We start from the raw sequence: 12,277 nt of genomic DNA on the forward strand, positions 1-12,277 counted from the left end.
AATTGATTGTAGGCTTTCCTTGGCGCGTTTGAATTTTTCATTGCCTACCAATGTTGTTATCCCTAGTCAACCCATTTGAGCCCCGAGTCTTTCTCATTTGATAACCATGTTACAAGCATTTACCCATTTTATCGTGACCCTCTCTTGGCACCTGAGCTTTTCCTAAAACTCTTGTGAAACAATTGGCTAAAAACATAAGTTTGGGGGAGAGACAAGGAACTTGAAAGAGGTATCAAGGCACAAAAAGAGAAAAAGAAACGATGAGAAGAAAAGGCAAGAAAAGAAAAGAACAAAAAGAAAAATGCAAAAAAATGAATAAGTAGAAGAGTTGAAGGGATTCAAAGAGAGGTAATGATCCAAAGCATGAAGAAATCAAAGAGGGAGAAAATGAATATCATGATCAAGAAAGAGTGATGTTAAGTCTCTCTAGTTCCCCAAGGAAAAGAAAGTGCCTCAAAGAATTGGCAAAGTATGAGCCGAGAATAAAAAAAAATAAAGTGCTTAAGGAAAGGTGAACCCACTCAACCATAGTGTATCCAACCCTAATCCAAAATCCTTCATTACATCCCGAAAGAATCCCTACTTGATTTCAAGCCGAGTGAGCTTACATTAGTGGCGTTCTACATGAGGGGCAAGCCTATGGTACTGGAAGTTGTACTTGTGATGTTCTCTTGAGAGAGATAAGTGAACCTTTCATAAATCTTTGGATTGAGTGCTAAAATTCTTAAGTGAGCTATGCAAACGGAGAGTAGAGGAGGAGGAGTTTGGGAGCCATAATGACCCACATGAGAGAGCAAGTTTCCTTGATGAATAAAGTAAACTCTTGATGCTCAAGTGTCACATTAGAACTATATGTGCATGAATGTTTAACTTGTCGCCTTGTTGATAATACATAAGTAGTGTGAGTAATTATTTGCCACAATTGATGTGTGAATGGCTCACCTTTAACGGGCTAAAATGACCATTAATTTGTGGATGTGGGTACTATTTTGTTTGCTTGAGCACAAGTAGAGACTTAAGTTTGGAGTAGTTGATAAGTGGGGATTCTGACTACTTATTAGCGCCTTTTAGCTTTTGTTTTAGTCTAAAAGCATTAAATTATATTTCTGAAACTAATAAAATGTGCAAAATTGCAGGAATGCTGGATGTTGGACTCCCGAAATGAAATATGACTCAAAAATGAGTAGTCTAAACAAAAGGCAATAAAATGCACAGAAGCTTACAATGTGCGGTCTGCAGAATTCCATATGTGGCCGCAATAAAAGAAGGAAAACTCAACGGACTTTTGAGAAAATTGTGGACCGCACATGAATTGTGCGGCCGCAAAAGCTGAGCTAGGATCCAAGATCAGAGAGATGACAAAATCCAAGTCTAGAGCTTCCTCAATTTGCGGTCCGCACAAGATTTGTGCGGCCGCTGAAGATTATCTAGCGGCCGCAATCATACTATTGTGGACCACAAAAGAGTGCCTTGCGACTACAGTGCTAAATCTGCGAACCGCATAAATAATGCCTCGCGACCGCAGTTTAGAATTGTGCTGCCGTAGAATCCCAGCTCTTGCCAGATGAAGAATTTTGCGGACCGCACATGAAATTGTGAGGCCGCAGAACCTCCTGACCGGCATTTTTGTCAGAAATTTCTAGTCTTGTATAAATAGACGAGTTTCACAAAATTAGGTCAAGTTTTGACATCAACAAGTATTGTAGCCGTTTATCTTTGCCTCTTTTGGAAATATACCATATTTTGGTGTATTTTACAATAGATTTTATTATTTTAAGCATACAATATGAGTTTAATTAATCTTTCTTCTTCTTTTTCTTCAAACCCAAGCATGAGTAGCTAGATTTTTACTAGAGTTGTAACTCAACCCTAGTGTGTAAACCTTATGGGTATCTAAATTTAGTGCTTGTTTATGATTGAGTATTTATTATTTAGCCTAGTTCATGCTTTAATTTGTGGAATTAATGGTTGCAAATATTAGTTCATGCCTATTTGACTTAGTCTCTACTTGAGAAAGAGAGACTTAGTATAGGAAAACTTGGCTAACAAAAAATTGGGTCAAATTGAGAGATTGATTAACCCAATTAAAGGGTTCAACCTAGAGATAGTAATAACCCGACTTGAGCTTTTATCAACTGTTTTGTGTGATACCCATTTGGTCTTGAGAAAGCCAAATTGGGCAAAACTACTCTCTACCCGAGAGGTATTGAGTGAGTAATTGAGAGTTGATAGCTATAATACACCATGATCAACAAAACAAGCATTACGGTCTTTATTCCATTAGGCAAACATCTAGGTAATGGTCACAACCCTAGGATTTTTATCAATAGGAAAACCCCCAAAAATAACTATTCCTAGTCTTCTTTCTCTATTCTGCAATCTTTAGTGTAAAATTAGAAATAGAATCAAAACCTTTTTGTGGAAGTGCAAATCAAGATAATTCAATCACGCGCATTAAGATATATACACTTAACTCCCATCTTAACTCCCTGTGGATTCGACCCCGACTCTTTTTTGGGTTACTATAATTGCACACGATCGTTTCATACTTTTTAGAAGTGTGCATTTGGACGTGATCAATGAGGGTGTGAATGTTGTGTAGTGGTAGGTCATCGTTACATCCTAGTGTTGTGTAAGTGTTGTGAGTCCCATGTTATTCCAAAGGGGTTGTGTGTTGGGGCAATAGAATAATAAATGGGCAGTGGTTTCCACATCTTGGTGACAAACATGACAGATCGTGGATAGAGTAATATGAAGTTTATAAAGATATGCAGCCGTTGGTAGGCGATTGTGCCCAATTAACCAGAGAAAGTACTTAATTTTTTTGTGGCAACTGTAATGCCCATATCCACTTAAAATTTTTAACTACCTTTGTATTTTGTAGTTTATAGTACAGAGATTGCACTGTGAATTTTTCGTTAGGTGTTAGTCCCCGGATGATTTGGTCATAAGCTTGTGGATTTTCTAATGATTGCACATAAATTTTGCGCATTTTGTTAACAATAGTTAATGGTAGTTCAAAAGGTAAGGCGTTGATATTTACCATATCTTGGGTCAAATGTTGCTTAACTGTGGAGATTAATGTTCTTAAGTATGATATTTGGCCCAATCCAAGCTTCGTCCAAAAACGTATATGTTTTTCGGTGGCATTGTGTCATAGCAGCTTCCCATATATTAGAACATTGAGTTTGGTTGGTTTGCATTGAATACTTATTGATAAGTATATTGTTTTGACTTATGTCATCCTACTTTTATTATGCTTTTTAAATCACATTAAATTGCAAGAATACCCATTTATTCGTTCCGTTTAAAAACTAAGGAAAATACCTTTTTAATTGACTGATCTTCATAATCGTTCGCATCATAGCTATACCTCTCATTTATGGCAAAAGCTTCTCTTCAATCTTTCCTCTATGTAAGTTTAGTACTCAAGAATTTATATTTTTCGGATCTGAATTCATCTACCTATGTAAGTTTATCTCTTTATTCTAGGAAAAAAATTTCATTATCTCCACTTTATTTTTATATATGCACGTTCATTACTCATAATTTTATATTTTCTTATTTGGATTCATTTAAATTGATATCTTAGTTGCAGGTGTTAGATAAATACAAAAAATTTGCGTAACAAAGTTGAGCGTACATCAAGTGAAGCAGTTGAGTGCAAGTGGTTAGATTCTCCTCAGGTAATGACTAAATATCTCTGACACACAAATATATAAATTTATGTTAAGTCGATATGTATTCCTTAATCATTTTGTTCTTTGATTTCTTAATTTTTTTGTTAAAAAAAGCTTCACGAAAGCTTGTATTCTTAAGATTATTATATATACAGTTGCATTTTTTTTTTCACGATTAAATTGAGATATTTGCTTTGCGCGATTCTTTTGTATTTGCCTCTTTGATATCATATCTACGGATTGTATATTGGGAAGCTCAGTACTTCAAAATTTATTTCTCTTTTTTAGTTCTTTTTAGTTGGAACTTTAGGCAGTTGTCGAAAAAATATAGCCAAAAAAATATTACTCCTAGAGTCGAAACTAATGGAGTGTTTGGTATGAAGGAAAATATTTTTCATGAATTATTTTTTTTTGAAAATATTTTCATGAAAAATGAGTGGTTTTATTACTTATTTTTCCTTGTTTGGTTGGTGAGTGAAAACAAAATTTTCGAAAAATATTTCCTAGTGTTTGGTTAGAGAATAGAAAATATTTTTTAAAAAATATTTTTTTATGCTACTCTCCTCAACTTACTTTCCCCAAAATTCTCATGTTCCCTATACTACTCCCGCCCCTCCTTCCCCCTCCGGGACTCTAATTTCCTCACGAATTTAATTATTCTTTTAGAAAGTCACACAAACCCAAATAAACTAATGTGCTACTTTACTTTTTCACACAAGAACAATGTTGAAATTTGAGCTCAATTACTAAAAATAAAATATTTTTTTGTTGAAAAGAAAGTATCCTATCTACATCATGAAAAGAAATTACTCATTTTGTTGAATAAAAGAAAATACTTTTTGTACATCATGAAAAAAAAATACTCAGTTTGTTGCAATAAAAGAAAATACTTTTTCTACATCATGAAAAGAAAATATTCGTTTTGTTGAAATAAGGAAAATAATTTTTATACATCGTGAAAAGAAAGTACTCGTTTTTGTTGAAATGAAAGAAATTATTTTTTCTATATCTGGAAAAGAAATACTTTATTTGTTGAAATGAAAGAAAATACTTTTTCTACATGATGAAAAGAAATTACTCATTTTGTTGAAACGAAAGAAAATATTTTTCTACATCAAGAAAAGAAAGTACTCGTTTTGTTAAAATAAAAGAAAATATTTTTTCTATATCAGGAAAAGAAAATACTTAGTTTATTGAAATGAAAGAAAATATTTTTTCTACGTCATGAAAAGAAAGTACTCATTTTGTTGGAAAAAATACCTTTTCTATTTCAGGAAAAGAAAATACTTAATTTGTTGAAATGAAAGAAAATACTTTTTTATGCATCATAAAAAGAAAATACTCGTTTTGTTGAAATGAAAAAAAAATACTTTTTAGACCATGTAAAAAAGTATTCGTTTTGTTGAAATGAAATAAGATACATTTTCTACATCATACAAAAAAATACTTATTTTGTTGAAATAAAAAAAATTTACTCTATTTACAATACGAAAAGAAAATACTCTTAAAAATATTTCTATTTAGGGTTGGGTGGTGGGCAAGTTTGGGGTGGGTGGGTAGGGGTGGTTTGGATGGAGTGGGTAGGGGTTGGTGGGGATAAGGAATAGGGCGGAGAAAGTTAAAAAAGAGTTTTGAAAAATGGTTTCCCTTCTTTTGATAATAAAAATATTTTTCTTAAATTGAAGGAAAATGAGTTCATGTATTTTCCAAAACATTTAAGCCAACCAAACACGAAAAATTTGAAAAATATTTTCCGAAAAATATTTTCCTTCATACCAAACACATCCTAAAAGGAATGTATAAACCAATGCTTCCATAGATTGGATCGTGGTAAAATAAGGAACCTTGGCATCTAAGGTATCCAAGGACTATATGGGGTAAAGTTTCTCATGTTACGAAATTAGCTAAGTAGGATCAACATCCATTATTTTTAGGAATTTGCAATTAAATTTTATTTTAGAACCAAAAATACATTTTAATTATATTTATGTTATTTTTAAAAGAGGAACTTCATAAAGCACTATAGTTTAGAGCATAGTAACTATAGTTTGTCTAATTACTATTTGTAGCTACTGTTCAGTTGTTACTAACTTGTATCACTTGTATTCAAACGCGCAACGAATACAATCTGAGTCAACTCTATTCGTTCGCGCAACGAATACAACCTGTATCAACTATATTCGTTCGCGCAATTGTATTCATTGCGCGAATGAATACAACACGTATCAACGGTAAACAAGGCAAAATACAAAGATGTATACAAAAGATACAACTTGTATCGATTGTATTCGTTCGAATACAACTAAGGGAAAATACACAAACTAAGACTTCCACTAACTAATGTTGCGACCAAACACACTCACGCAAGTATACGCGGTCGTCAAGTAATAAAGTGACTAAAAGTCGGATGTCGAACCCACGAGGACTTATGATTAACTATTAACTAAATTAGACTATCCCAATTATCTAAATAAGAATTAAATCTAAAAATATTTTATTCTAACTAATTAAATAAGAAAAATATAAATAATAAACTTTGAACAGAGGAAGAGCAGATTTTAATGATATCAATGTAATGAAAACGATCTAGGGTTATGGGCTATCTAACAATCCTATTGTATTCTTCAATTGAATTGACCGACTAATTTATCTAGCTTATTGGTTGACAGGGTTAATATTGCTCATAAGAATCTGTCGAGTTCTTACTCGCCTATTCAAGCTAACCTAACGCCTATATGTCTATGGAGTTAGAATCAACAAGAACGCATTTATAATTCCTGTAAATCAACCAAGCAAGGCAATTAGGTATATGTCTATCCTAACCACGAATCCGTTCCCCGATGCCCGAGTTCAAGAACTTGCCCTACTCAATCCTATATGCAATATAGAATTCCCACTTTCGAGTTCAATTCTAGATTCGTAGATAATATTCAATTGGTGATCAAGCAATTAAATAATTAAGCGCAAGATTGAATAAATAAACTAATATGATAAATCAAGAAGTCAAAATCAATATCCGAATAACAATAGTCATGAAAGAACCATAACCCTAGAACGTGAAGTTTAGCTCCACATAGACATGGTAGCCAAACAACAAATCATATAAAGAAACATAAAAATTACTAAGTTTGGTGGGAGACAGATGAAACTTGATGAATTCCGGCCTCCACAGCTTTTTCCTGGCTTTTTCCCTCTTCCCAATATGTTCGATCCCCTAAAAGAGGCGTTTTTAGCTTATATATTGCGTACAAAAGTCGTGGGCCAAAGCTCTCCCGTTCCTAGTCCAATTCGGCTTCAGGGATTGATGCTAAGGTGGATGCGTCGCATCCACCTTATCCTCCATTTCAATTTTTTGCCTGCGAAGGTGGATGCGATGCATCCACCTTGTCCTCTATTTCTCAGCTTCGCATGCGATGGTGGACGCGACGCATCCAGCTTCACTTCTACTTCCCAGTTTCGCACGCGATGGCGGACGCGATGGCACAACTTCACTGCTAAGGTTGCATGCAGGATGATGTTTTCCTAGGTTGGATGCGACGCATCCAACCCTTCTTCCTCTAGCTAAACCACCTTTTCTTCATATTTTGCACTCCGAACACCTTAAATCGTCACACATAACTTAATTAGTCATCAAACCAATAATTACACCATGTTGGGTGTTTTAAAGATTAAATAACATCAAAACGTGATTAAAGCATGGGTAAAGTAACATTAACACATATCGAAATATGCCAAACATCACTACCCCACACTTAAACCTTTGTTCGTCCTCGAACAAACCATCATATAGTAGACGAAACAAAATTAAACTCTTATCATTCAAAGCACACTGCACCTATGACCGTGGTTATTTGCTACAATTAGGTTCTAGACTATGCATCAACACACTTCCCTTTTCTTATGCCCTTCTTTAAACATATTCGAGCAAAGACAACATGCTCACAACAATCCTAACCTCAAAAACCGACTCAATGTCACAATGCACTCATGGCTTGAACAACCAACATCATAGAGAAGTCTAATAACGTTACATATCCCTCGTGAAACCATGTGCCCTCACAACAAAAGCAAAGAGAGTAGAATCAATCCACACATTCGAATCTCATGCTCACAAAGAAAATCGCTCACTCTCACAAAAAGAAGTCGCATGCATGCAGTTGGTACCATAGGCTTGCCCTTAATGTAAATCTCTACTAATGTAAGCTCGCTCGATCTAAAATCAATTAGGACTTTTTTCATGGTTGTAATGTGGGCTAAGGGACGGGTAGGATATATTTTAGGAATAGTGACTCAACTTCCTAAGCACTTTAACACATCATCAAATAACTTAAGCGCAAATTCTTCAACACCACTTCAATTTCACAAATAATATCACCCCAACAATATTTCCTCTTTCTTTAAGCACTACTTTAATTCATACCCACTAGCAAGAATAAGACAACAATTTATTCATTTATATTTTTCTTTCTTTCAATTTCAGCTAGTGGTGTATTATTTTACAAAATAAGTGCACCCTTCTTTCTTTCATTGGTTCCACTCAAAAGTCACCCCACACTTAGTCCCTTCTTACTTCTTTCAGCGCTCATCTAACAATTAAAGTGCTTTAAGAGGTAAAAGGATCAAAACAATGTCAATTAAGAATAAAAAGGGTATAGGCTTGTAATGTGGGTACCAAATAAAAGGTCTACAGGCTCAAAAGGGTTAACTAGGGATAGATTTTATTTGTGATAAGCAATAAGCTCAAAAAGATCAAAGAAAGCCTAAAATCATTTTTCAAACCGAGCATCACCTAAAATTTCGCTTCAACTCACATACCGGGCAAGTTCTAGACACAAGTACATTACATGGACTACACAAAAACCTCACCACACATGGCACATGACTCGCTAAGGACGGTCACATTCCGACTCTCAAACAATGCAAGTATTCACGGAGCAACGAGATATTAAGCATTAAACGCAAAGTGAACACAAGTCAAGAAAAATGAGAAATAGGCTGCAACAAAACATGCTATCCGTTTTAACAAGGCATCATCAATAATTTCAGAGTGAGAAGGGAAGATATTACATATGTAAAAGCTTAAATATGCCAGTATCAACCAAGTCAAGGTCACCTAGGTTCATCATTCTTCCTCCTTTTATTCCCTATATTCCTACTCTACTCTAAAAAGAAAACAAAATTACCCGGTTCAAACTACATCCCATGGAAAAGAACCGAGGCACAAAGAAAAACCACAGGGGATTATTACTATCTACAAAGATACTTTTTTTTTTTTTTTTTGATAAACTAATAGATAAACTGATAGTTACTCCATATAGATGAATTTACTGTTATTTTATGCCATTAATCCAGTGAATATATTAGTACATTCATCCATACATCAAACATAAATCACCCCCACCCCACACTTAGGGTTGTGCGTTGTCCCCAACGCATACAAACAAGGTAAAGTAGGGTGAGAAGGACTCCCTGAAGTCAAGGTGGAGGAGCATCTGCATCCATAGCATTCCTATCATCAACAACTGGTGCTGATTCTGTATCAGGTGTTACAGCAACCTCAATAGGCCTGTTGAGTGGAGCCTCGGTGACTATGGGAGGAACAGGAGTGGATGGTCCGGCAGTGGATGATGCAATCAGCTGGGAGATGTCTGTACCTGCACATTGAACCAGAGCTCTGAGGAGTAATGATATCTCCTTCATCATCGTGGCCTGCTCGGTCTGAACTCGGCTTAGATCCGCACGAGTCTGTCTCAACTCATCCCTGGTGGCACTCAACTCGACACGAGTCGCTATCAGCTCAGCCCTGTTCTCTTGCATATCTGCTTGCATATGCTCAAATAATTGTTGGACGGTGAGCTTAGAAGACCTTCCCTTGTTCGGCTCTAGAACATGAGTGACATCATATGGTCCTGGAGCTTTAGCCTCAATGTCATCATTCTCCTTGTCCCATAGTACTCCCCTCTCTGTTAACAAAGCCGTTAGGGTATTAGCAAAGAACAGCCTCCACTTGTAATTCATCCTGGTTCGCTGCATTTGATCATGCATGATGGCTCCGAAGTTGAGTGGTATCCCCTCTAATAAAGCATATAATACGAGTGCGCGGTAACGAGGGACATCAGTTTTATGTTGGCATGGCAGCAGTCGGTTACAAATGAAATTTAGAGCCACACGTGCTAACGCACTCATGAATTCCTTTGCTATAGAGTGGTACTCCATACTCCCATGCTTCCATTCTGCATCCTTCCTGGTAGGGCATAGGACAGACTTAATGTGTGCATAATCTGGTGTTTTGCATATGGCGTCAAACCTGTCAGTGAGTGTGTGTGGCACCCTTAAGAAGTTATTCAGAGCTTCAGCTGACACATTAATATCTATCCCTCTCACTCGCACAATGTTTCCCCGTGCGTGACGCCAATTGGCGTAGAGCTCTCTAACAATGGTGAGGTTGGCTTTGCCATGACCTTTCAGAATGGGTCCCCATTTTTGCACCTCTCGAATTGACTGGAGAAACTCTGAGTACTTTGTCTTAAGTGGTCCGATGTTTATCGGCTTTTCCGGAATGTACTTCTTTGAAACCAATATCTTCTTATAGGCTCGGAATGCCTTCTCATTAACAAAGTATTTCTCCCAATCAACTCGGTCTATGGGTTCACCTTCGTCTTCATCACTCATGTTGATCTGTAGGTGGTCATTGTCCGAATCGGAATCGGATTCAGATTCTGTAGTAATCTTCTCCTTCCCTTTATCAGTTGGAGCACTCATTCTCGAAGCTTTTCTTTGGTATGTCACAGGCTCTCGTATCTCTATTCCTTTGCTCGGTGTAATACCCTTCTTCACTATCCTCCGGACCAATGTTTCCTCCTCCTCTTGCTCTGAATCATCACTTAACTGCCTAGGCAGCAGTTCCATTTCCTTCTCCGTCCGCTTCCTCTTTTTCTGTGGATTTGGACCGCCCGCTGCCCTTCCGGTAGGCTTTTTGGGCGGTTGTTTGTTACCATCTTTGTCTTGTTTCTTGGATGGTTTACTCGCTGCTGTCATTTTACGAATCTAAGTACCTGCAATGCAAAGAATTCAACAATTAGCAGATGAAACAGCGAAGTTCAGCCTGAAAGCAATTGCGACAGCTTGCAGACTTCAATTTATTTGTAATGTCATGCCATTCACTCTTCATGGAATTGTAGCTCATGACTGTCAGCAAGTATGTGATAACTTTCTTCAAAAACTCAATTTCACATAGCCCCTCACTCGACCCCACACTTATTCTCAAGCATACACCAATGTTGCTCGGTTACTCAGACTTCACCGACGCCTAAATTTTTCTCAGGGACAATTCGTCGAACATGTGGTATGCAACAAGTGTGCCTAGTTCATTCTTTCAGTTGAGCAGTGCCACTACCCTCCCAAAGTTGGACGAGATGAAGGGAATTATAGTTTATCATCTCTCAACCATTACAACTACCAAGAACGACAGCCCTAAAAATTTTGAAATTGCAAAACCTACTTGTTGCTACCACTGAAGGAGGGAGGAGAGACGAATTTGGAGAGAAGCCAACGGAAGAACGAAGAGGATGATGCGTACCTGTCGCGTTTGATCTTATTGCGATACAATTTCGATGAGAGAATTCTGTTCTGCGTTCGTAGGCGTCGCCAAAACGAGACGAGTGGATGCGTCGCAAGAAACGTTTTTGTTCGAATAGGTTATCTTAAGATGTGTTAAAATATATATTATTTACCTGTGCGTGCGAGCTTTGACGCGACGCATCCCCTTGTCTTCCTTCAAAAATTTTGGGACGCGATACGGGCGCGATAGGCAGACTTCACTGCCTTGTCTGCCTTAAAAAATATTTTTTTTTTTTTTTTTTGCTGAGGGGGACGCGACGCATCCGCCTCGTTTTCTTGAATAAAATCTATGTCCTACGAAAAAAACTAACTAACTTGGGTGGCCTCCCAAGAAGCGCCTGATTTAACGTCGCGGCACGACGCAACATGTTCTTCATGCCTCCACTAAGTCCATTGTGGTCTTGTGACGTGCAATGTCACCACCCCAATAGTGTTTTACTCTTTGGCCATTTACCAAGAATGTCGTATTGGACCCCTTTTCACACAATTCTATCGCACCATGAGGTTTCACACTAACCACTTCAAACGGACCCGACCATCGAGATTTAAGCTTTCCTGGAAAAAGCTTTAGCCTTGAATTAAACAGTAGAATTTGTTGACCTGGTTCAAACTCACGATGTTGGATATGCTTATCATGCCATCTTTTTGTCTTCTCTTTATACAATTTGGCATTTTCATACGCATGCAATCGAAACTCATCAAGCTCGTCGAGTTGTAGCAATCTCTTTTCACCGGCCAAGTCCATCTCCATATTTAACTTTTTAATCGCCCAATAAGCTTTGTGTTCAAGCTCGACGGGCAGATGGCAGGCCTTCCCATAAACCAACCTGTACGGAGAAGTGCCTATTGGGGTCTTGTACGCAGTGCGATATGCCCATAATGCGTCATCCAGCTTCCCGGCCCAGTCCTTTCTATTCATACTTACTGTCTTTTCCAAAATCTGCTTGACTTCTCTGTTGGAAACTTCTACTTGACCA

The sequence above is a fragment of the Nicotiana tabacum genome, chromosome 13 (assembly GCF_000715075.1).
Source record: "Nicotiana tabacum cultivar K326 chromosome 13, ASM71507v2, whole genome shotgun sequence".
Classification (NCBI taxonomy): Eukaryota; Viridiplantae; Streptophyta; class Magnoliopsida; order Solanales; family Solanaceae; genus Nicotiana; species Nicotiana tabacum.